Source organism: Poecilia reticulata, chromosome 22 (assembly GCF_904066995.2).
Source record: "Poecilia reticulata chromosome 22, P_reticulata-male-v2, whole genome shotgun sequence".
Taxonomy (NCBI): Eukaryota; Metazoa; Chordata; class Actinopteri; order Cyprinodontiformes; family Poeciliidae; genus Poecilia; species Poecilia reticulata.
In genome coordinates this window covers 24,514,329-24,541,565 of record NC_088851.1, presented here as the reverse complement: position 1 = coordinate 24,541,565, position 27,237 = coordinate 24,514,329, and the positions used below count along the sequence as shown (strand labels likewise).

The following is a 27,237-nucleotide window of genomic DNA, read 5'->3' as shown; positions in this document are numbered from 1 at the left end:
AGCAACTTCTATTAGCAATTTGCACAATTAGCAGATGACATAACCTCTCTTCCTGATGGTCTCCATCTGCGCAGTAAACAACCTGCAGTTCATCTGGTGTCTGTTTGTGTCCAACCCAGACTTATGTAAGTGTCACCTTGCGTTTCGTGGAACTCCCTCGGAGCCTCGTTTCCGGTCGTTACTCCCACAATAAAACTTCAAAACTCTCCCGCGGTGACTCAGCTCCATCACGTCCCTCACAGGTCCGCGATGTTGGACACCCAGAACCAATAATTTATGATTCCTAGTCTGTAAAAGTAATTTTGATACTTTAAACTTCACTCCAAACGTTTCTGCTTTTGGTCATATTTATATCCAACGTCCGCGGGGACGTGGGGGATTTTTCGGATTTGAGTTTTCTACGGCGGCGCATTAGGGCCATTGTAGATGGAAAAGAAAAACAAGTAGATTTCTGCCAAAAACTTGGACATTTCTGAGCTTAAAAAGTGGAAAATGTGGGGGAAAACTCAGAAATGTTTTTTTAATCTCAGAAATTTTCTAGAAAAAAAGTGAAATTTCTGAGTTTGAAAGTTGAAATTTTACTAGAAAAAAGTCCATAAATGTTGAGATTAATCTCAGGTTAGTCTGAGATTAGAAACTATAACAGCATAATCGGAAAAAAGGACGAGTAAATTTCCACCCCCCAAAATATTTAGATGAATTGTAGAAGTTTGTTTTTTTCTTTGTTTTTTTTTGGGGGGGAGTTTAGAAAAAGCCAGGAAATTTTTAAGTTCGACAAGTCAAAAATTGGCTAGGAAAAAAAAGGACATTTCTACAAATATATATATATATATAATAAAAAAGACATGTCTGAGTTTGAAAAGTTAAACATTTGCTTGAAAAATGTAAGACATTTTTAGATTAATCTCAGAATTTTTCTGTAAAACTGAAATTTCAGAGTTTCAAAAGTAAATTCTGAATTCAGACTTTTTACTCAGATTTCTGACTTTTTTTCCTCAGAATTTTAATTCTTTGTTAATCAACATGAAAATCCAAATCAATAACCAAACATCTTAGGTGTATGTCAATTATGTTGTTAACATATAAAAATAACCACATAATAATTATTTCTTCCTTATTGAAGGATTTGTAAACCTGAATTTTCTCACTTTTCCCCAATAATTTAATTAATTCTGAGAAAAAAAAGCAAAATTATGAGACAAAAGTCAACATATCTTGCGTTTTGTTTTTTAAGTGGCCCTAATCTTGCTCCGTAGATTTAACATCAATCTCCCGAAGATATTTTTCCTATTGATCCTCTGAATGTGCGGGATGCCAGCCTGATGTCCTGCCTCTAACCAACAGGGGGCGATGTGGCTCTGGTGGGACGGAGCCGCGGCCCGGGAGGCAGCGGGGATGAGGGAGAGGGCAGCTGAGGTGAGCGTCTGGGTGGCGGCCCGGCCTGCAGCGTCACTCCGGCCCCAGCAGGGTAATCTAATCGGCTGATTCAGACTCCAACTCGGCCCGGTGCGTCGCTCAGCTCCGACCTGGAGTCATGTGGAAGTTACAGGAGTTCAGGTGTTAAAACAAACAAAAAAACATGTCAGGATCAGTTTGTTTACTTGTTTATTGGATTTATTTGACATAGGAAATCAACTATTATTTAATTCTGCAGATTTTTCACCCTTTTTTATTTTATTTTTAGAAATACATTAAAAACAAATAATTCAATTCTTTTTTTTCCAGTGAGAAAATAAAAAAAATTTTGCCTAAAATTCAGTGACATGGTATTCCTTTAGTGGACACTTGATCATTTGTAGCAACAGGCGATATAACGTTTCATATCAGTCGATATCAATAATTATTGATTAGTTTTTAGTTTTAAATATCTGAAATACTGCCAAACTGCTGGTGTTACCTTTCCTGTTTTATAGTATTTTTTTATTTTTAGGCAGTTTTGAGGCACGGTGGCAAAACCTGAAGCTGCTGCTGCGTAAGTTACTCAACAGGTTGTTGCTAGGTAACCAAAGAGTGAGTGAGTGAGTGAGTGAGTGAGTGAGTGAGTGAGTGAGTGAGTGAGTGAGTGAGTGAGTGAGTGAGTGAGTGAGTGAGTGAGTGAGTTAACTGGAGGATACATACGCAATAAAAAAAAGAACCTTATCCCCGTACCTGGAGCTGAAACGATTAATCGTATTAGTCGTGATTAATTGACCATTGAAATAATAATCAACTGATTTAGTAATCGATTAATCGCTAACTACAGTATTATACAGGCTCTAAAAATGGACACTTGCAGAAAGTAAACCTTAAGCCTAAGCCTTTACTTAGCGCCGAAAGCATCAATCAGATTGTTATGAATCGGTTATTGAAATATTCGATTAGTAACTGGTTAATTGTTGGTTTCAGCCGTAGGTACAGGGATAGGGTTAGGTTTCCAACAAATGGCCTTTTTTTGGGTCTGTAAACTTAAGTTAACGATTAATCGATCACTGAATTAGTTGATTATTTCAATAGTTGATTAATCATGATTAATCCGATTAATCGTTTCAGCCCTTCGCAGGATTAGACCTTTTTTGGATCGTTCCACTGCCTAAAAATACATATTTCTAACATGAACATGTGAAAAGCTTAGACCTTTCAACCCTATCATTGATACAGCAGAGCTGATCTGTTGATCATTTCTTGAAGTAATAGATTAATAATTGGATAGCAAAAGGTGCTTAATGAGAGGTTTTCGTTGTTTTTACAGAATTTTAACCAGGTGAAGCTAAAAGTGCCACTGAGGAGTTCTGGAAAGAACATATTTAAAGACAAAAGTTGTTTGTTTTTTTATCTTAAATGCAAAACGTATAAATTTTTTGTAGAGTTTTGACTTAATTGCTGCTCTGTGTATGTTTTTCTTTCAGCAAATGAATTTTCTCAGAGTTTTTATACTCCAGTTAACAATTAATTGATTTCTAAATTAGTTGACATTTTAATAAATCGATTAATCACAATTAATTCAATTAATTCAATTAATTGTATGCAGCATTTTTCCTGCTAATGGCTAATCATGCTAATGCTAAGTGAATCTGTGTCCAGTAAGAATAATTTAAATTAGGAAAATGTAGATTTTTAATAAATCACAGGTAATTTAGCTAATTTTCTATCAGAGAATGATATGGTGAATAAACATAAATATACGACCCAGATCAAAGTCGCACAAGGTTTAGCTTATAGATTCTCTATTGTAATGTTTAGTTCAGTGTTAGCTAAACTTTCTCTCAGCTCTCACTTTACTGTACTTTTATTTGATTGATTGCCTGAAGTAATGAGCTGTTTAGAGAAAGGTGCAGGTGGGACCTCTTGAAGTCTTTACTTTGACATGACTTAACCTTGACAATATTTAGATTGGTTTCAGCGATGTTTGTCCTGTAACAGGCTCCATATGTAATCAGAGGTTAAATGGGCTGTGTGATTCATCACTGCGTACCGTAAAACACACATCCCTCTGATTATCTAAACTCTCATATATGCAGGAAAAGTGTGCTGCATTGTGAACAAGAGTAATGTTTTTTCATTTAATTTATTTAAAGTAAACAGAAATGAATCAATTCATAATACCTTTAAAGAGTGTTGGGATAATTAGCTCCATATCTTTATAATTTTAACCAGAGGATGTGAAATAAATTAGCTTAACAAATAGACTAAATCAGATTTAAACTTAATTAGTTGTTTAATTAATGTTCTATTAATTTTCTGTTGCAATTTGCACTCAAAAACACACTTTTGCCCTCGCTGCTACAAAATAAAGCTCATTCAAGAAGCAAAAAACAAGCTAAAGTAAAATCTATTTCTATCTCCAGATTTTAGAACTAAATGAAGCTTTTATCACAAAAAACAACTATTTTGTAGAATGTTAGTCTTTTCAATAAATATGAAAAATAAAGAAAAATAGGTAGCATAGTTAGATAGTTATCTGCACATTTTGCATAAGAACTTACAGGAAACTCCTAAATTGACCATTTTTGTTGAATCAATAAGCAAAATTGCGACATTTGTTACATTTTCAGCTGCACTGTGTCAAACTGTCCAAAATACTGCACTGTGTCAAACTGTCCAAAATAATTGAAAAAGCTGTTCCCCTCCTCACCTGTGGGGGCGCTGCACCAAAAACCACTGAAGGAAACGACACAAAAAACTATGAAGACATGAGGGCAACTTCCTTCTTCACCAAATGTAAACAAAAATGGAGTGGTGTCAGATTTTAGAGGATGTAGGATTTATCTTTTGTCTTTTGTAAAATAAAATAAAAACATGAGCGCTAGGCTAACATGTTTGTTTTGGTTGTATTTACCCAGAATGCTCTGTGCTGTACTCCGCTTCCTACCTTTGGAGCGGTCCCCGGTCTGCTTGGCGTTCATATATGCATTTGATCCGCACCAGAGTTCACTTCAACCCAGGCTGAGGTTTGTAGGTGGACCATTTTCTAGCTCCTCTACAACCGGACCGGACTTTCTAGCTCCTCTACAACCGGACCGGACTGGGTTTGTTCGCCGCGCAGTGGGAAAACCTGCGTTTTTCAAGCACAGATTTATAGGTGGACCAAACTGGATCCATAAGTCAACACCAAGTGGATTGGAGGCCACTCCAAAAGCAGGAAGCGTGCTACTGCGCAGGGAATTCTGGGTAAATACAACCAAAACAAACACGCTAGCTTAGCGCTAGCAGGAGAAATTACTCTTGGTTTTTAACCAGAAATAAAAGAAAAATCCTACAACTGCTGAAATCAGATACTACTTAATCTTTGTTTACATTTCATAAAGATGGAAGTTGAGCTCAAAGTCTTTTTCAGAGGTTTTTATGTTGCTTCTTTCAGCAGTTTTTGGTGCAGCGCCCCCACAGGCGAGGAGGGGAACAGCTTTTTTAATTGGGTTGGTTCATTTCACTCAGTGAAGTGAAAAAGAGAGCTGCAGCAGTTGAAAATGAAACAAATGTTGCAATTTTGGTCCAAAATCAAACCAAGTCTAAACACCTTGCCGAGATCTTGGTTTGTAGTTGGACCAGAGTCCATTTTTTTGGTCCCATCGCACATTTTCACCTCCCCACACGATCCGGACTTTCTAGGCAAACAAACTGGAGTTTGATTAAAGCGGATTAATCCAGGCTGGTGTGAACGTCTCCAGAGAGAAAAACAATCATGCAAATGGAAATCATCTGGCTCGTTTTAATCTATGATGTGATTAATCGATTTATTACAGCAAGCTTAGATTTGAATGCTTTCTAGTGGTGGGTTCTACAGGTTTTTATTTATATAAGATGTTATTTTTAAATGTGGCGATTTGGCTCCATATGGTTCCCAGTTCACGGCTGACTTACCGCACATGTTTTGTTCCAAACCCTTCATGTATCTTCCATGTCTCCTTTATCGCTGTCCACTGTGAGACAAAACAGGATGCCAAAGCTGCAGCTGATAATCTGTAATCATATGGAGCCTCGTTAACTTCAGACGGTGGAAAACATCTGAAAGCATCCGACCTTAATGCCTACCGTGCTATGGATAATGCCTACATATATGAACTTGATGGCTTGTGCTTTCTTTTTCGCGTTAATGAGAAGGCAGGATGGTCATACTGACATCTAGGTAATGACAGCGTTTGGAAAATTATATACATCGACATCCTACATACTGATAATTTAAACATACTGATAATTTAAGTTAGGATGCTGGATGCTGGAGTTGTTCAGCTATTTAGATGTTATTCTGTGGTTTGTGCTGAATCACGAGGATGTGTGGTTATTTCTGTCTTTTATTAGGTGCAAAGGAGTACTATTTTCTTTTATGAGCCAAATATCCTGCAGATTTGAGCTTGATTTAAGGCACCTAATGACGGAAAGAATGAAAGTTAATTTTCTCCTCGTCTGTCTTTCTTAGTCCTGCATGTAGTTATTAAATGTTTATATTCCCCTTTGAAGATGTGGAGGCTAGAAACAGAAACTTCTCAGACATACATATGCAGCTGTAATCGCTGGATGTTGGGCAGCAATCACCCACATCCACAGTTAAGAGCGAACGTATATCCCGCCTTGTTTACGTCTTGAAATCGCGCCATGATGGCACAAACTGTGACCTACAGAAAGCTAAGATTATGATCTTATATGTTTGACTGTCAGTTTACACTAGAAGAAGACTGAATGTAGCAGACAAACAAGCCTCTTGGGTGGCACAAAGAATCACAAGGCTGACAGCATCACCATCACAACACAACATTTACTCATTTGTGTTTGTAGCTCCATGTCAAACAAAAGAGCACAGCTGGCAGTAAACCTCTAATAAAATTCTGCATGCTTTTAAATGCAAGCTGCACAGCGATACTGTGTGCAATTACTTGCATACTTTAAGTCTTTCTAGAGGGCAAATGCATTGAGGTCGTTTCATGACTAAGCTGCAGCTTAATTTGGTTGGCGCTCCTGAATGTTTAGACTTTTTATAGTCATAATTTGTAAGAAAACATAGCAAGTTTTCATGTTTTGTTTTATGAAGATCGTTTTTCTTTCACAATATTACACATTGACTGTAGAAATGGGACAATTAAGTGTTTATTTTAAGTGTTTATTTTGTTTGATCTGATCATAAACTGAGCAAACAATCGCAGAAGATAAAAAAAGCATCAGATGAGCGACACGTATCGCAAAAACACAAAATATGACCAAGAGTTTTTGGTCTAGTTTCTTGTGCAAATATCGAATTACCAAAACTATATAATAAGTAACTTTTCAGCAGATATAATGGAGATTGTTTTAAGTTAATAATTCCTTAATATTGACAAAAAAAGTACTATTTCCACTAGCAGATTATTTAACTTACAATATATTTTTCCATGTTATAAGTAAAACAATCTAAACTAGTACTTTTGCACCAATATTAGAGAATAATTGAAACTAAAATAAAAAATACTTGGCAAAAGTTTCTATTTTTGCTTCGTTGTTTCTGAATAGCAAGTCAACAGCAAAGCAGGCGTCTCTTCCAACACATACAGTGAAGCTCCACCTTGGTTGCTAGGTAACGGGCCGGGCTTGGCTGGGGTTGCTAGGTAACGGCACAGAGCCAATAGAATGAATCAACATGTTAAAATTAAAATGATCTGCCAGTGAAACTAGAATGTTTTCATCAATATTAAGGAATTATTGGCTTGAAACAAGCTCCTATTTCTGCTATAAAAAAAAGTTACTTGTAAGTTTTGTCTTCTGTCAAGTGTGCAAAGATATTTTCACAAAATTAGGTTAATGTAATTTTATTTATATAGCACATTTTCAGCATCAAGGCAATTCAAAGTGAATTAAAAGGAAATGCAAACAAAATAAACCAAAGACCAAACATACTTGGTAAGATCTTGTGTTTTTGCACTGTACATGTAAAAGTAATTGTTTTACTAAATGTTACAGTGAGTAAATGTAAATAGTTGCTGCCCAGCTCTGCTGAGGAAAACAGACTCCATGCAGAAAGTCCGAGGCCTGGGATTTGAACTCAGGACTTTCTTGCTGCATTGCAACAGTAATCCGCTAAAATATTAATAATAATAAAAAAACAAAACGTAGGATTTTGTTCCAGACTTTGCATCCGAGTCGTCCGCCTGAACTTTTGTTTTTGTTTAAGTCTTAAGCTCTGGGAGTTTTTCTTTGTTCCTCGCTGGATTCTCCATTTTTATGCCTTGATATTTCTTTCATGCCATTTCCTGTCTCTGCGTCCTGCATCTGTTTCCAGGATTGTATGTTTCTTTGTTTTTTATTAAAATCTTCGACAGTGGAAGCCTGTGCCTTGGCCCTGCCAAACAACACATCATTACAAAGTTAAATTTGCCTGATGTTAAAATGTGTTTGGTCATTTGAGGCTTTTCAGTTTGACAAATAAAAGTAAGAGCAGATAAAACCCACGAGGAGAGAAACACTTTACAATAATCTGATTTAGATCTCCTTTTTCTCTCAATAGCATCTATCAAAACATTCTGCATTTGATCATTTTGTAATCTTTGCTAATGTTAAATATCCTAATCCACTCTTCAGCTCCGTACTTTAAATATATGTTACGTTTGTGACCCAGTTTAAATGAAAAACCCAAATCCAATCATTATTTATTTTTACTTGTATTTTTTTATAATGATATATTTAGTGGTATTTTCATTTATTTTAACCAATATTCAACTTGAAAAAACACAAATCTTAAGTTTTGTAGTCTTGTAAATATCTCAGTGCTCTTGAAATAAGACAAAATTAACTGGCAAGTAACTTTACAGTAAGATATAGAAGTTGTTTTAAATCAGTGAGTCTTGAATATTGAAAAAAATACTATATTATTGTAATTATATTACAGTAAAAATGTCTTGTAATAAGTGAAATAATCTACCAGGGTAGCTGGTACTATTTTTAATCAAAATTAATGACTTAAAACAAGCTTGTACATGATGCAGAAAAGCCTCTTATATGTTATTTTTTGTCTTATTCCAAGTGTAGTAAGATATTTACACTAGAAACTACACCAAAAAGGTTTGGGGTGCAACTTTTTGGTTTTGTTTCTAGTATATCTCAGTACGTCTTGAATAAGATACACTCGCTTATCAGTAACTTTTCAGATAAAAGAGAATGTTTGCAGAAAATAATTCCTTAATATTGATAAGTTCTCGTTCCACTGGCAGATTATTTCACTTATAACATTTTGAGTCACATTCCATGTTACCTAGCAACCACAGCCGAGCCCAGCCCGTTACCTAGCAACCCCAGCCGAGCCCAGTCCGTTACCTAGCAACCTCAGCGGAACTCTGGTGAATTTGGTTAGCTGGATTTTCACTGTATGTCAACTGGAAGAGATGCTTGTTTTGTTGTTGACTCACTTTTCAGAAACAACACTGCAAAATACAAAGTTTTACTGAGTATTTTTGGTTTAGTTTCTTGGAATAAGACAAAACTAACTTGCAAGTAACTTTTCAGCAAGCTTGAAAAGGAGCTTGTTTTAAGTAAATAATTTCTTAATATAGAGGAAAAAGTACTGGTTTCACAGGCATATCATTTCAATTATAACTTGGGAAAATGTCTTTTTATAAGAGAAATAATCTGCCAATGGGATAATGTTAAGGAATTATTTACTTAAATCAAGGTCATGTATCTAAAAAGTTAGTTGAAAGTTAGTTTTATTTTATTTCAAGTCTAATAAGATATTTGCATTGGAAATTAGACCAAAGTACTTGCCATAATTTTTGTGTTTCTGCTGTGAATCAGATCAAAGCGATAGCTGCAGACGACGTAAATTTAAAAAATGAAAGAAAATTCAGCTCCGGCTCGTGACTTTCCCAGACTTTTTGGGATCGTCGGCGAACGCTGAAAGATGCTTCAGAATTCAAATTAAGCTCTCAGCAGCAATTCGGCCTCTTTATGCAATAGAGCCATCACCAGAACAGCGGGGGAACCGAACAAACATTCACTCTAATTATAAATCAGCCTCCTGCTACGCCAGCTCAGATTGCTCACAGTCGTCTCTCTCCTTTTTTTTTTTTTTTCCTCTCTCCGTCTCTTTTTCTCGCCCACGTCTACCCACAGCCAAATACTTTGGTTCATTCAAGGTAAATCTGCTTCGGATAAACAATCCCCACAATAAAGGATGGAATTTAGACGAGGATTTTGAAATGTTCTTGCAAACACAAAAATGGTTCTCTCAACATTTATCTAAAATTTGGTTACAGCTGACAACACTCACATCAACACAGCTTTATCTTAGCAGCGTTAGCTCGCTGAGCTGTAGCGTTTATGCTCTGAAAAGAAACGAACATACAATGCTGATGACACAGGAAGTGTTGTACACAAACAAAAACCCATGAGAGTAAATATCTGAGCTCATCCTTCCTCATGAGTTACAGTTTGTCTCTTCAGCTCAGAGGTTGGAAAACCGTCATTTTGATCTGCGCACTGCAAAAACGCAAAATCCTACCAAGTATTTTTGGTCTAGTTTCTTGCATAGATATCTTAATTCACTTGAAATATGGCAGAACTGGTAACTTTTCAACAAGATATAGGAGCTGTTTTATGTCAATAATTCACATGAGTAAAAAGTAAAACTAGAAGTAAAAAGTTACTTTTAGTTACTTTTATTGCTTTTTTTAGATTACTTATTGTGATATTTATTATGACTGCATATTTGGGTATGTTCTTGTATTGCATTGTGTGTCTTCATTTTAAGTAATTGTATTTTTGGTGTTAGTGTGCTTTTATTTTTTATTTCACTTGTTTTAATTCTGTGGCTGTACAGCACTTTGGTCAGTGGAACTGTTTTAAAGTGCAATATAAATAAACTTGGCTTGGCTTGGCTTGGCTTGGCATGAGTGAAATAATCTGCCAGAGGAACTAGAACTTTTTCATCAATATTAGGGAATTATTAACTTAAAACAAGCTCCTATTTCTCGCTGAAAATGTTCTTATAAGTTAGTTTTGTCTTATTTCAAGTGTGCTAAGATATTTGCACTAGAAACTGGACCAAAATTACTTGGTAAGATTTTGAGTTTTTGCAGTTTGGGGTCTAAAACTATCCCATCAATAACTATTTAACTTATCAATTAACAAAATTATTATAATAATAATGACATATTCAGTAGTATTTTTATTCATTTTAACTAATTTTGAGCCCGAACAAACTGAATATACTGCAATAAACACAAAATATTTGGTCTAGTTTTTAGCGTCGATATCCTAGTGCACTTCAAAAAAAGACAAAACTGACTTACAAGTAACTTTTCAGCAAGAGAGGAGCTTATTTATAATTATTTATATTATTTATAAGTAAATAATTCCTTAATATTGATTAAAAAGTTATAGTTTCAAATGTAGATTATTTTATTTCTTAGTATAAGTAAAATAATATGGCAGTGGAACTACATTACAAAAAACATCTATATGTGTAAGCATCTACATCTTTATGAAAAAGTTAATTTTAAATTAGTTGGATATTTGCACTAGAAAATAGACAGAAATACGTGGTAAGACTTTGTGTTTTTGCAGTGAGGTGTGTAGCTTCAGAGAGAGAGAGATGTATGGACACCTTTCTGTCAAAATGTAATCGAATGATTGATTGATATTTTAAAAAATCTGAGTTTCTAATGTACTTAAACCAACCGTTAGTATTTTGGAGAGAGCATGAAGCACTGAGACGATCAGTGTTGATTCAACAACAGGAAACAGACTGAAGCAAAGTTGCATTCACAATGATGTGAGGACAAATTCTGGAAAGGGATCGATGTTAGAGTTTGTCTTTCACTTTAACTGTAGAAAGCTAAACGTTAAATATGAGTAGCCTCACCTGGGCCTGTAATGTATCTATAGGGGTTTAAAATTTAAGTGACTGTTTTCGGAACGGGGGCTGCACAGTGGCGCAGTTGGTAGAGCTGTTGCCTTGCAGCAAGAAGGTACTGGGTTCGATTCCCGGTCTTTCTGCATGGAGTTTGCATGTTCTCCCTGTGCATGGTGGGTTTTCTCTGGGTACTCCGGTTTCCTCCCACAGTCCAAAAACATGACTGTCAGGTTAATTGGCCTCTCTAAATTGCCCCTAGGTGTGAGTTTGTGTGTGCATGGTTGTGTGTCCTGTGTGTCTCTGTGTTGCCCTGTGACAGACTGGCGACCTGTCCAGGGTGACCCCGCCTCTCACCCGGAACGTTGGCTGGAGATGGGCACCAGCAACCCTCCTGACCCCACTGAGGGAAAAAGGGTGCAAGAAAATGGATGGATGGATGTTTTCGGAACGGATGAAGGAAATTACAAACTTATAGTTTGTAATTTCCATAAATAATGCAGTAAAACAGTTAAGCTGTTGTTTTCCTTCAGAGGTATCTACCCGCTCTAACACCCAAATGGTGTGGTTAATCTATAGGCTTTCTGATGCTTGGGGACACGCGCCGGGCGCACAAATGGTGTGGTGTGCAGGGCAAAGGTCAGTCCTCTGCCCTTGTGAGCTTCATCCTGTGCTTGTCAGAAGCAGAGTTTTTTTTTTTTTTTCAACTATAAATAATGAACCGGGAGCTTTTTAACATCCCTCACATCAGTATCTTTGTTCGAGGATGGTCATATCCTCCTCACACAAATGGTGTGGTGTGGTGAGCAGGGCAAAGGTCAGTCCTGTGCTAGTCAATGTGGTTAATCCGTAAATTTTCTTACGCAGGGACACACACCCACAAATGCTTTTGTGTGCAGGTCACTCCGTTTAACGCTATGTATCCAGAAGACAGTCTGTTTAAAACCAGAGGTAGTTACAACATTCCTAATCTATTTCAGCTTCTCTGGGTATAGGACTACATGTCAAATTAAAACAGTAAATGGCTTTGAATGTTTTCACCATCTCCACCCAACCGGCACGCACCTCGAAAAGAATCAAGCGCACTCATCGCTTTCACTTCTCAAGCTCAGCCGCCAACATTGTTTGGAATATAGTATATTTATTTATTCACTTTGTTAGAAATATAGTATATTTATTTATTCACTGCTAACTTACAAGTAAATTATTCAGTTTTTCTATTGGCTAATTCAAAGAGGTCGGGAGGAGTTTATGGTGAGCAAATGTTAAAGTTCCCCTTAATAAAAGTCTTTGTTCAGGGGGGCATGACATAGATGAGGGGTGAGGGGGGGGGGCATCCGGTCACAGGAAGGGGGTTAGGGGGCATCCGGTCGCAGGAAGGGGGTTAGGGGGCATCCGGTCGCAGGAAGGGGGTTAGGGGGCATCCGGTCGCAGGAAGGGGGTTAGGGGACATCCGGTTACAGGAAGGGGGTTAGGGGGAATCCGGTTACAGGGAGGGGATTAGGGGGCATCCAGTCATAGGAAGGGGGTTAGGGGGCATCCGGTTACAGGAAGGGGGTTAGGGGGCATCTGGTCACAGGAAGGGGGTTAGGGAGCATCCGGTTACAGGAAGGGGGTTAGGGGGCATCCGGTCACAGGAAGGGGGTTAGGGGCATCCGGTTACAGGAAGGGGGTTAGGGGGCATCCGGTTACAGGAAGGGGGGAGGGGGGCATCCGGTTACAGGAAGGGGGTTAGGGGGCATCCGGTTACAGGAAGGGGGTTAGGGGGCATCCGGTCACAGGAAGGGGGTTAGGGGGCATCCGGTCACAGGAAGGGGGGAGGGGGGCATCTGGTTACAGGAAGGGGGTTAGGGGGCATCCGGTTACAGGAAGGGGAGGGAGGGGGGATCCGGTCACAGGAAGGGGGGAGGAGGGCTTCAGGTCACAGGAAGGGGGTTAGGGGGCATCCGGTCACAGGAAGGGGATTAGGGGGCATCCGGTTACAGGAAGGGGGTTAGGGGGCATCCGGTTACAGGAAGGGGGTTAGGGGGCATCCGGTTACAGGAAGGGGGTTAGGGGGCATCCGGTTACAGGAAGGGGGGAGGGGGGCATCTGGTTACAGGAAGGGGGTTAGGGGGCATCCGGTTACAGGAAGGGGGGAGGGGGGCATCTGGTTACAGGAAGGGGGTTAGGGGACATCTGGTTACAGGAAGGGGAGGGAGGATCCGGTCACAGGAAGGGGGGAGGGGGGCATCTGGTCAAAGGAAGGGGGGGGCGGGGGCATCCGGTCACAGGAAGGGGTTGGAGGGGCATCCAGTCACAGGAGGGGGGGGGCATCCGGTCACAGGAAGGGGGGGTTTAATATCAATTAAGCACGTTCATCAATGAATCATCTGATTAAATTTTGACAGAAGGGTGTCCATACATCTCTCTCTTAAACTAATTCTAATCCAACTAGTCACATTCAGTTGAAAGCAGTTAAATTTTATCAACATAAAATACAGTACACAGTCTGTTAACTTTTTTCTGACTTATTTTTAAACCTGAATTTTATAGATTTTTATGTTGTAAATTTTCTTTTACTCAGATTTTAAATATGAAGTTTTTTCTTTCTGTAACTTGCTGCTGTGACTCCTGAATTTCCCCACTGTGAAACAATAAAATATATTTTTCTCCTTGTTCTTCTTCTTCTTTATTTCCAAACCCATACTGAGAATCCGGTCTAGTTCAACCTTTAATGTGGATTTTCCAGAGACCAGTGTTTAAGCAAATTTGATTAATTATCTGCAAATCAACTACAATGTAATTATCTGGTATTGTACCATTGTTTAAATCTAACTGTGTTGTTTAAAGTAGAATATGCTGCGGTTCCCCACATAGTTTTCTCATAAATGGAGATTTATGAAGAGAACCTCTCAGTGAATAATAAGTTGCATGTATTTATGTCTTTCTTCCACAAAGCCAGAGCGAGAAGCCAGGAACTCCCAGAAAAACGTCAAAAACAGCATCTCTGACAGACAGCTGCCAATAATGTTGCATAACGTTTAAAAGAGAAGAGATTAAAGGATTAATGCTATTATAAGTGATTATTTATGTTGGGCTACCAGCTGGGGGAGATGTATGGAGCTAAAATGGAGCCAAAAACTTTGTTTAAAAGAAATTAAACTGAAAAAAAAGATTTGTAACTACAAATATATTTTGAAGCTCAGGAAAAAGATTTGAAGTTGAAAGGAAAGTTTGAAACTGTGAAAATTATTTGAAACTGAAAATAAGCAATTGAAAATAAAAAATAGATTTGAAACTGGAAAAAGTGTTTTGAAATTGACAAAAATGTTCAAAACTGCTTTTCAAACAGAAGGTGTTTTTCAGTTTTAAGGGGCTTTCTTTCCGTTTCAAATCTCTTTTTTTTTTTAGTTTTTTTTTTTCTTTACAAGTTTGTGGCCATAATTTAGTTCCATAAATCTGACCCAGAGGAGCGTTTTGGCACCAAATGTTACATTTTATTACATGTGTTAATGTGTACAATGCTGGAGTGAGGTAACCTCCATAACATTTTTATTATTTTACATAAGTGATAAGTGTTTCCTTTTTTTTTTTTTTTAAGTAAAACTTAATTAGATCAGGATTTACATTTTCACTTCTTTGTTTTTATTAGCGCTGAACAAACTGGGCTTAGATGGTAATATGACAAACCTGCCGAATGTGTCAATTTCTTTGTCCAGTTACACTGCAAAAATACAAATTCTCACTGAGTACTTTGGTCTAGTTTCTAGTGCCAATACCTTTAGTGCACCTTAAATAAGACAAAACTAGAAGTTTTCAGATGTAGAAGCTTATTTGAAGTAAATTATTTCTTAATATTGATGAAAAACTATTAGATCCAATGGCAGATTATTTCACTTGTAACATGTTGAGTCAGATTCCTTGGGCAATGCACCGTTACCTAGCAACCCCAGCCGAGCCCGAACCGTTACCTAGCAACCCGAGAAGAGCCCAACCCGTTACCTAGCAACGCAAGAATTGGTCCAGCATGTTTGATCGGCTGGTTTTTCACTGCATGTAAGTTGGAAGAGACCAAGTATTTTTGGTTTAGTTTCTTTGTTTTTAATCTCTTAAGGAATTATTGACTTAAAATAAATTACTATGCTGAAGTACCCGAACACTGTAATCAAGTAAGATCAGCCCTACTTCACTACATATTTTCACTGAAGTAAAACTTAAAAGTAGACATTCAAGAAACGACTAAAGTAAGAGTAAAAAGGTATTGGTAAAAAAGTCTCAAGTACTGAGTAACTTATCAAATTATCAGTCATTTAATACTAAAAATTTACATAATCAGATGAACCAAAATATAAAGTTAAGTGGAAATTTTGGTATTTTAAGGATAAAAATGACAATAATCCATATAAGTAACAAAAAAAGGAAGTTTCTTAAAATGAAAAACTTATGAGACTAACAAACACTGCAGGTGTGTGTCTGGTGAATATTTGGTTAAAACATGTTTGTTTTTCATTTTACTCAAGTAAGAGTATCAATGCTTCATAATAATATTACTCAAGTAAAAGTAAAAAGTACAACAGTAAAATTGTATAAATTTTTGCCAAAAAAGTTACTCAAGCACATGTAACTATGGTTACTATCCAACGTATATGTTAGTTTTCTCTTATTTCCAGCGCACTAAGATATTTGCAGTAGAAACTAGAGAAAATACTTAGTAAGATTTTGTGTTTTTACTTGAGAACTAAAATACTCGGTAGTTGCAGGCCTAGTTTTTCACACACGCACCATGAGAATCTCATATCCGCCTGTTAAGTGATTCCTGTGACCTGACCTGAAAGAGCTGATCTGTAATCTGCTCAAAGCATCATTAACTCAGATATCTTCACGGTCACAGCTACAATCAAATGCACCAGGAAGGCATTAAATCAATCACATTAAATAATCAATGATTTCCATAGACAGAACTTGAACTTCTTTCTCCCCAATATGGCTGCCGGCTCTCTGGACAGAGGAGTCCTATCAGCCAATGATATTGTATAACAGTAAGCTGCGGCGTATCCGTGTAAATCAGGTTGACCCTTTGAAACTGAAGCTCTAGTAAACAAACAATTAAGTCAAAACCAAAGCACTAACACTGAACCAACCGCAGTTAAGAGTTATGGACTGTGGTTGATTATTTCCTCCGGAAATCCTGGAAGGATTTAACCGACTCGCACATGTGTTTGCTGCAATCATCCTTTTTTGCCTTTCTGCTCGTCTGCCTTGCTTCACGTCGGCAAAGCGAGTCCAGAGCAGCGTGTGTGCGCGATGTGGTGGTGGAAAAGCTTAGGAAGGATTTAAACACTACTACTTAGAAACTCCTAACCTTACTGACCCTTTTCAGACTAATACAAATCCTGTTGTACTTGAGAATTACACTAAGCCCTTGCTTTGACCGCGAGGTCCAGAAGGCACATGGACCGGGACTTTAACAGAAGAGTTTCAGTTTTCAGCTGACTGGGAAGGTTAACCAAAGTTCCCATCGGGAGATTACACATTTTCTCTTAACACACACATTTCTAGGAGGAAATGCATTTTGGCAGCAATTTGGCCCTTAACTCACACTGCAAAAACACAAAATCTTGTGTTGGTCTAGTTTCTAATGCCAATAAGGTAAAACTAACTACCGTATTTTCCACACTATAAGGCGCATAGAATAGACGCTTCAGTTTGGGTTGCTAATTTGTTCCGTACTCTATTATTACACATCTACATTTGTAAAGAAATGGTCCCCGAGTGTTTTATATAGTAGCTGCCCCAGTCGTTGTTTCACTCACGCTGTTGGTGTTGCGATATTGTGCCCAACTGCTTTCTGGGTAACAGACCAACCGACACGCTGCCGCCGCAGTCTCTGTCTCTCTTCCCCCTTGGCTTTAAATGTATTATCAAACTTTATTAACAAACCAGCGTTCTGACAACTATCCCAGCATGCACCGCGCGGTTCTTCTTCTACGGGCAAAAAAGAAGTCAGCGGCTGCTTACCGTAGTTGCTAGACTTGTTGTGGCTCAATATTGGTCCATATATAAGGTGCACCGGGTTATAAGGCGCACTGTCGGCTTTTGAGGAAATTGAAGGTTTTATGTGCCTTATAGTGCGGAAAATACGGTACAAAGTAACTTTTTGGCAGGAGCTTGTTTTAGGTCAATAATTCATTAATATTTAGGAAAAAGTACTAGTTATAAGAGAAGTAACCAAATCAAGACATGAGTAATTTTGCTATGTTCTGTTTACATTTTTAACTGTTACTATTATTATTAATGTTGTGCATTTTAGCTATGTTTAATCTTACAGCTGCTAGCTGTTGCTAACTGTTGCTCTGTAGTTTGTTTGTTTAGGGATATTTATTGTATCTGTAAGAAGCTGCTGGACTGATGTTAACCACCAACTTGATTTCATCTCTTGTAAAATAAATCAGTCAACCTGCCGGACATGAGACGAACAAAGAAGCTACACATGCTAAACAAACTATAAAGGTAATAATGTTGGACCGTAGGGTTTTCTCTTAGCAGACTCAGCTTCTTACCAGAAAGAAGAATTCATTCTGAGGAGCTGACTCACTTTGTCGGGAACCATTTTTCGGGGTTCTTCCCGTAACAAAAACATCTTGACTGGAAATGTGTCACATCTTCTGGATAGTAAGCTGAGACGTGACTGAGCGCAGCAACAAATCACAAAGGCATCCTTTCCCCCACAATTAGTCATGAATTAGATCGTCGAAAGAGAGATGTCCAGCGCTAGAACCAAACAGCTCAGGATCTTTATGAAGGCATATTTTGATTTAATGCGCACACTTTATTTACTTCCCTTTATCTGACAGATCAGATCTCTTCTGGAGAGCTTCCACATTACAGCTGTAACTTATTTTTTTTTTTTTTCATGTCACTGCACAAATCACTGCCTATGCTTGTGAGTCAGCCACGGGTTCTTTGAGTCGTCGAACTGACATTTATAAGTTATTCTATTTTATATTTTTCTTCTTTCCAAGGGATGTTTCAAGTTACCAGATCTAAAACTCCTGGAGAGGCTTCCCTTGACGGCCTTAAGAGGCCCTTCCTGCATAGACATCACTAAAAATATAACAGAGAAAACACAGTGTGGAAGACAGAAGAGCACATTTTAGCCTTTAACATCCTGGAAAATTGAACTTTTTTTGGTCAGGTTTGATATGTTGTGAGCAGACATGCATGCTAAGCACGTACTCCACATACGTTCTGCTTCTCATTACGCGTTAATGATTCAGGCCACCATCGCCCCCCAGGCCTATAGCCTTGAAGCCATTTATGTGTCAACCAAATTACCACGGTTAACCTTTTTTGTTTCAGATTTGTGTCTTGTTTTTCTTTTTTCGTCCCTCCCCTCATCTTTGATGTGCCTCAAAAATCCCCCACACAAGCAATACAAACACTAAATGAGGAGAACTGGAGATATGAGGTGAAATTTTCTTCAAATCTCCGTGTTTTGGTCTGCTGTGAAAGACCGTGGCTAAGAAGCTGTGGCTAATCTTGAGGCAGAGAGCGTCCTCATCTGAACTTTTGAGTCGATGAAACAGCGAAGTCCCACCGCTGCGTGGCTTCTCTGCTTCTCTCTCTTTTCTCCCCCTCTCCTCGCTCCGCGTTAGAAAGCTACCCGCCTGCTCACAGCATGTCAACAAGTAACATCTGCGATGAGAAGGTGTAAATTTGGACTAAATTCAGGTCTAAATCTGTGAGAAAAACACCGCTTGCGATAAACAGCAGAAGAAGGCAAACGGTTATTTTAGACGTTGCATTATTTTTCCACCCTGTTTAAAAGAGCTGTGACAATTAGAGCAGAAAACTGAATTTAAATATTTCATAAATTGCTTGCAAATGAATGGAAATCATATTTCTAACAATAAAACTAAGTCTTAAATTATATTCTCTTGATCTAGTAGCATAATTGCAACAATAGTGAATATTGTGAATGCAAACAAATAATCAGAATTAACTTTACATTTACTCAATTTTATGTGAGTAACTTTTTTGAAAAAAATGTATTTTTCTTACGCTGTACTTTTTACTTCTGAGCAATTTTACTATGGAGTATTTCTTCTCTTACTTGAGTTAAATTTCTGGATTTTCTACCCACTGAATGAAAAACAAACATGTTCCAACCAGGAATTCACCAGATTTTACTGTTTTATTTGTTGCTGTTATATGAATTATTGACATTTTGGTCCTTAAAATACCTAACTTTCTATCTAAATTCTGATCCGTCTGATTATATAATTTTAAAATATTAAATCATTGATAATTTGATCCGTTACTCAGTACTTGAATAGACTTTTTACCAAATACTTTTTTCTTTTACTTCAGTAAAAATATGCTGAAGTAGTACTACTCTTACTTGAGTACAATCTTTTTACTGAACGTTTTACTAGATTAAAATTCATTGTATTTGATCTAATAACATACACGAACTGTCTAGTGTTGTAATTTGGCCGCCATCCAGCAGAGGGCGCCGCTGTGGCGGATCCAGTTATACAGAAACTAAAATGGCGGCGGTGCATTATCATAACAAAGAGAAACGGTCCAAAGAGTCCGCTTCGGGACGCACAATGCCCTGTAGTGGTTTTATTTTTTTAAAACTTCCTAAAGTTTCATTTTAAATGGCGCTTATTCAGAAAATGGTTACTTAGCGCAGCTAATGGAGGAATGTTTAAAACATTTTTTAAGAGCAGCTGTAACTGTTTAGATGCAACAAGAAGCTAACCTAAAAGGTTCCGGTTTTGTTATATTCTCTAAATATAACAACATTTTTAATAACATAAAAAAAATACCATTTGTTTTGATTCGGTCAGCATTTAATAAAGCTGAGAAAAAAAATAAAAATATATTTTTAAATTCTGCATACTATGAAAAATATAGCCTTTCATTGTTGAAAAAAATCGTTCATAGAAGAGAAAAATCAAGATTTTAAGAAACTAGCTACTTCTCAACTAATTATTAACTAATTAATCACAAAGTTACATCTCCATTAAATTTATTCCGTAGTACAGCCGTCAGTGGCAGCACGGCTTTCTGAATCCCTGGATTATCACTGAATTAGAGCCTCAGAAATCACATAAAATAATTGTATTTTTCCAAATCATTTCAATCTGCTTTTCATAATCTGCAACACCAACATTGCAGCAATAATGCATAACAATAACTTAATCCCATGGTAAGCCATTTTACCTCACCTCAGCATGCTAAATGCTTGGAACTGAAAACGAAACTGACAACATGACTATCTTTCTAGTTGTTTTATGTATTAACTGTAATTCACTCATAGAGAACTAAAACATATTTCCAAAATGCACATTTGAAATCTTAAAAATATTTTTAAAAATAAGATGGTGACTAGAAAAAGTGACATACCTGGTCCTGACACAGCAGAACACTGTGAATTTCACACTTTTCATGTCACTATTCCAGACATATTGATTTAAAACACAAATGTTTAACAGGAAAATAGAAAACAGTATGATCTGTTTAACTGGTGCAAGTTTGAATGATACATTTCTTGATTAAATATAAGTTTTGATTAGATTCTTATAGATTAGTGGTCATATTTTTGTTTTGTTTAGCTAAACAATGGTGAATAATCTAAACCAATCTTGACAAATATACAGAAATGTGAAGATTAATTTTTCAATATGTGCCTGGAAAATGATTCAGCCTAAAGATGCGTTTTATTCAAAGAATTAAAAGATTTATTCACATTAACATAGTAGAGTATAATTGCAATACAGTTAAATGACGTTTAATTCATATAATTTCTCCTCCTGGTTGTTTTTCTTTCTTCCAGGCAGCACACGCCGGGCGGTAAGTAAGTAGGTGTTTAGTTCCTAAAAAACATCTCACCACCCCCACAAACACATTAAAAATGGAAACACAAATTAAAAGCGCCTTGTTATGCAACCAAACTGTCAAGTTGTGATTATTTGAACAAAAGTTTCTCAGTTCTGTGTGGGAGGTGGAGAACATTAATAAAAGCTTTTTGTGAGACTGAAACTTATGTTGAGGAAGCTTTTCTTGTTTTTTCTCTCAGATATGTTGTTTTTATCTCTCTTTACAAAAGATGAAGTTTAGTTGAAGAGAATAAAACCCTTTATTCTGGCATTTCTTTTAACTTTGTGTTTGACTTTTTGTTAGAAATGCAAATTATTCTGACACAAACGAGCACTTCCTGCTTTTTCAAATTGTTTAGATTTGATATGAAGGTTTTAGAAGAGATATTTTATTTATTTATTAAAATCACATTTTAAAGGAAAATTAGCATGTCCTGTTCCTGGTTAGGGTTTCAGAAGTTACACTTTACAACTGATAATATAAAGAAACTAACAGTAAAATAAGACATCAGCATGATCAATAGTAAATAAATTAAATGATTACAAATTGTAAAGTTTAAATTTAGAGGAACATGTAAGTAAAAATGCAAGTAATAGTCACCATTGTTGTTAATTACAATCTGATGATATCAGTTTAAAATCTGAGCCCTAACCCTGTAATCAGGGGGTTGTACTGCTGTATGTGCTGTACAATGGCTGCTGGAAATGACAAGTGTTTTGTTGTTCATCATAAACTACTTGTTGGTTGTGCAGAAGGCTCCACTTACGCTTTTCAAATATGTACGATTGTATAATTGTGCATCTGTTTGCGGCCAGCAGCAGCTTATTTGGATTTATAGTGACAAGACGCCCTAAAAAAGCTCAAAATAGGCAGAACTGACCAGACTAAAATCTCATTATCTAAGAGTTTGATGTAGACCACAGACCTGTCCTAACCTGCTTAAGGAGACCTAATAGGTCACCTTTAAGACATACAGGAAAGGAAAGAGGGATCATAAAGGGTTTTTAACCACCAATGTTGACAGGATTTTATTAGCAATTTGTGTTTAAAAGAGGAACAAAAAAAGAAAATAAGCGTAAAATAGAATATAAAATACTGTTGGAAATAAAAGTAACAACAATACAACAACAATAAAGTAACAATAAGACGTAATTGCATGGGATGCTTCAAAGACATAAGGATGAAGATTACATTTAATTTCTGTAAGTGTTTTTAAAACAATTTTGAATTTCTTTACACATTAAAGTTCCATGTTCTTTGCTGCATTTATTATCCTCAGACAAACTTGTACCGTTACCTATCTGAAAATGTGTTTAAAAGTTTTACTATGACAGTATTTTGTGACATTCGTAGCTTATTTTTAGAGTAAGGAACTAAAACATTTTGTAACTCAGTGCTGACCAAACCCAGAGCTGACGGATGCCAATCACTGGCTGTCATGCTAGTTACTTTGTTAACCTCCTCTGCCCTCAGCTGGCCTCATGATCTCAGCCATTAGTGTTTGGCTTCCCCTTCCTGTCCAGCGTTTGTGAGGCTGCCAGTTGATGCTTGTCCCACTGCTTTAATGGTATCCTGCAGAGAAGACCCTGGGCAGCAAACACATCCTATTAAACAGTGGCGAGTTCACAATAACCTAATGAGCACTGAAGAAGTGCTTTGATTCCCCTGCCAAGATGGAAACACTTAAACCTTCTGTTAAAAGATGACCCACTATGCTTCCTTGAACACGTTAGGATTGGTCTATAAGCTATACAAAACATGTTCATTACATTTTTTTGGACAGAATTAAGATTTCAGTTGGTTCAGCTTGAGGTCCTTCCAGAATGAGCTGTTTTAGGGCGTCCTGTCACTTTAAATCCAAATAAGCTGCTGCTGCTGGCTGCGCCCTCCAACTCAACATTTACACTCACATGTGAAAACAGATGAAAACAGATGCGCAATTACAAAACCGGCGATCTTTGAAAAGCATTAACAGAGCATCCTGCACAACCAACAACAATACAGCAAATGGTTTCTGGATGCTAAGTCAACAACAAAACACTTGTCTTTTCCAGCAGCCACAGCACTGACCAAACGTGCTGGAATTCAGCTTGAGTTGCTAGGTAACGAAAGGAATTCAGCTTGGGTTGCTAGGTAACGGGCGGAACTTGGCCAAGGTTGCTAGGTAACAGCGGAATTCAGCTTGGATTGCTAGGTAACGGGCAGTGCCTGCTGTTTTGTGACATTATTTTCTGAAGGTTTTTGGAACTGATCATTTTCAAGACATGAAAAAACCTTAACTTATTGCCAGAAAGTGGCTGGGTGTTTTTAAATACAGTTTTATAAGAGCTTAAGACGCAGTTGAGACCTAAATGGAAGCACAAGAACTAGCAAAATGTGACTTTTGCCTAATATCCCCCCTTTAAAGAAGGGTCAGATGATAAAACAGCATCTCAACATTTCATTTTTCATCTGTCCTGTTTCATGGTTATGCTGTTTTTCTTAATTTCCTATGTATGTAAGTGTTGTCCTTTTATGGTTTTGTTTGATGCTCTGTTTGTAATTTTACGTGACTCCTGTAAAGTGGTTTTGAGTGTTTACAAAAGCACTATGCAAATAAAAGGTATTATAATTATCATTATAATACAGAGATAAAACCAGCTTGACAAATGTGATGGAACTCAGTTCACGGTGCTAACAGGCTGTAGGAACACAAATGGAAGTACAAAAACATGCAAAAGGTAAATTTTGCATAATAGTTTCAAATTTGGTAATAAATCTGCTTATGTGCAGTTTTTATTAGTAAGTTATCAAAAATAGAGAGAAGAACATGAGAACACCCCTGCTTTGTTGTAAAAATCACTCAAATTGTTAAAGTACGTTTCACCAACTTTTAGCAACTTATCAAAATAACATCTCTAAAACTGATTATTATTCACATAACGGCCTCCTTGGAGGTCTACCAATGTGAGAGAAAGAGGGAGAAAAAAAGAGAGAGAAAGTATGTCAAAGGTTTCCTGTTCTTACCCTGCGTGGTCACCATCTGTCTGGCTCCGGCGAGAGCACAGACGGACGCTCGCTAAGCTCAAACAGGCAAGTCATCTGAGGACAGCTCACCATCGCCGGGACGAGGGGAGTGAAAATGAGGGCAGCTGAAGATGTGAGCTTAAATAAGATGACGCATGTCCTCTATTCTAAATAATAAAATCATTAGAAAGATAACAGGACAGAGGAAATATCTGCATGACGGGTTTTCAGGAAATTTGTTTGAAGATAAGTGAGAGAGAAACAAAATGGCGCTCAATCTAAATACACTTTTTAAAATTCAGAAAAAAATGAAAAAATGGATGAATTTTGAACGGATTTCAGCTGCAAAGAGGTGCACGCAATGCAAAAACACAAAATCCTACAAAGTAGTTAGGTACGCTTTAAATTACAGGTGTCAAACTCAAGGCCCGGGTGCCAAATCTGGCCCGCCGTAGCTTTTTATGTGGCCCTCTGGACTCCAAATTACATCAATAAGTCCTTCCAGTTTTTCACAAATCTGCAAAAATCACACAAAATTAACAAATTTCCACATTTTTTTCCTGATTTTACTGCAAATTTTCTCAAAATTGGTCAAAAACATTAAATCCGTAACTGATACAGCGAGTGATAAAGAGTCACATTTAACATCATACATTAGCGTAAATATTGTAAAATAACAATTACAAATATTTCTTAATATTCACCACAAAATCTGTCATTTTGATTTCAAAAATAAACACTAAAATAATCACAAATCCTGGAGGAACAGCTATTTATTGATATTTTAACAGTTTTATTGGTTTTATCAATAGATTCTGGGGCAACCGGCCCTTTAAGAACATTCAGATTTTTGATTCGGCCCAAAATAAAAATGAGTTTGACACCACTGCTTTAAATACTTATAAGTAGCTTTCAGCAAAATGTAGAAGATTGTTTTACGTTAATAACTCCTTGATATTAATCAAAATAAGCACTAGTTCCACTGGTAGATTATTTCACTTATAATACATTTTATAAGTGAATTAATCTGGACAGTGGAACTAGAACTTTTTATTAATATTAAGGAATTATCAGTTAATTAATCAATAAGTTTATTCACTCAACAAAACACATTACATAACCTATGTACAAAAACATTGTCTTGTAACAACAATTCATCTACATGAGTGAAAGGGAGCAGGAAGAAGAAAAACTTATAAAAATGTTATTGATTATTGACTTAAAACAAGAAAACCAGCTCTTAAAAGTTACTTATTAGTTTTGTTTTATTTCAAATGTACTAAGATATTGGCACTAAAAGCTTAAACCAAAGATACCGGGTAAGATTTTGTGTTTTGAAGTATGAAAAGCACTTTTTCTGCCTGGTTTGTCTTTTATTTATTCATTCATCTTCACGTCAGCTGTTCCTGTCAAAGGATCCCCTTACATGATGCTGCCACCACCATGTTCTGATATAGTTCACACTGGTGGAGCATTTACTAGCAAGTTACTTTCTAAAGTAAGCTGCAGTTGATTTTATTTTTGGTAAATAAACCAATGTTTCCTGCAGGATCTGTAGTCACTTCTTTACGCTTTGATGAATAATTTATCACCAATATTGGGTAGGAAATGAGTCTCTGTGAGAGACTCTCTAAACATTTATTCAGACAAACTGTTGCGTTAACTGGGCAAAACAGATGTTTTCTATATCAGGTTTTATTTTTAACAGAGGCTACTAAAACATATTTTTACTCAAGTTTTGACTGATTTAATATTTAAAAATGACATCATCAACTGAACCACAACATAGAGATTTTGTGGAAATTCTGATGTTTTAAAGACCAAAATGAAAATGATTTATACAAATAGAATAATTACTAAATAAAATTAGGCAAAAAGAAACAGTTTTCCAAATGAAACTTAAAACTGTCAATCATTTAATATTTAAAAATGACATGATGAGACGAACCAAAAAGTGGACATTTTGGTATTTTAAGAATGAAAAATACTGTAATTCATATAAGTAACAGAAAGAAAAAGACATTTATCCAAATCTGTTTCTTTCAATAAAAAAAACTTATGAAACTTTAACAAAAACCGCAGGTCTGTGTCTGGTGAACTTTTGGTTAAAACATGTTTGTTTTTCATTTAGTGGAGCTATCCAGACATTTTACTCAAACAAGAGTATAAATACTTCATAAAAACATTACGCAAGTAAAAGTAAAAAGTATTTTAAAAAAATTTAAGTTGCTATCAAACTGTTTTTTGTGGACAGGTCCGATTACAGCGCACAAAACCCAAAGTAATTTCATGTTTTTCTCTGGATTCAGTTTGATACCTGCAACCTGAAGGTCATGCATCCTGCAGAAAAGCGTTCAGTAACTCGACCCATCATGGCAGCTTTTGTCCGTTCTTAAACTTTCCCACCGTCTTTCCAAGAGATTACTGATCTTGAAGTGGAAATTGTAAATCTGCTTGAACAAATGAAGAACAGACTTTCAGAGCCGTAAAAGCAGTAAATTTCTGAGCATGTGCAGTAGTTCTAAATAAAATCAGGGCTTTAAAAATTGATTCTATTCAAACTGGAGTGGATATAGAAAACATTACACACCTCATTTCAAAAGCTGAGGTTTTGTGATGCAAACAATGCAACTCAAATGAAAATCTGAGGATAACAGATTAGAAAACCTTCCCTGTTCTGATGAGTCTCACTTTGAGATGCAGTATTTACATGCTGGACCAGAAATTAGTGTAAACAACATAAAAACATGGATCCATCCTGGTTTGCATCCAAATTTTAGCCTGGTGGTGGGGGTGTAATGATGAGGGGAATACTCTCTTCACATCCTCTTCTATAATTATAGTGAATTTTATTAACCTAAAATTAGGTCAAATTGTCCTTTTATATATATATATTTTTTTTACATTTTCTCATTTGAAACCGTTAGCTAAAACTACTTTGCAGACAGGTAAAAAAAATGATTATGCAAACATATCTTTCTGGAGAAGATTACAACGACAGCATATTAAGCCATTGTAGATAGAAAAAGAGATAGAAGTAGTTTCTGCAAAAACCTTTCTAGAAAAACATAGAA

At 36.7% G+C, this 27,237-nt stretch overlaps 1 long non-coding RNA gene across 1 annotated transcript; it reads right to left on the bottom strand.

Annotated features, from left to right (window-relative positions):
• Positions 1-828: 828 nt before the first annotated feature.
• LOC145550031 (uncharacterized) lies at positions 829-27,237 on the bottom strand. Its single transcript, XR_014085871.1, has 4 exons — positions 26,481-27,237; positions 24,164-24,330; positions 5,338-5,436; positions 829-1,526 (listed from the first exon to the last, which is right to left on the bottom strand). It is a non-coding gene; the product is annotated as an uncharacterized LOC145550031 (long non-coding RNA).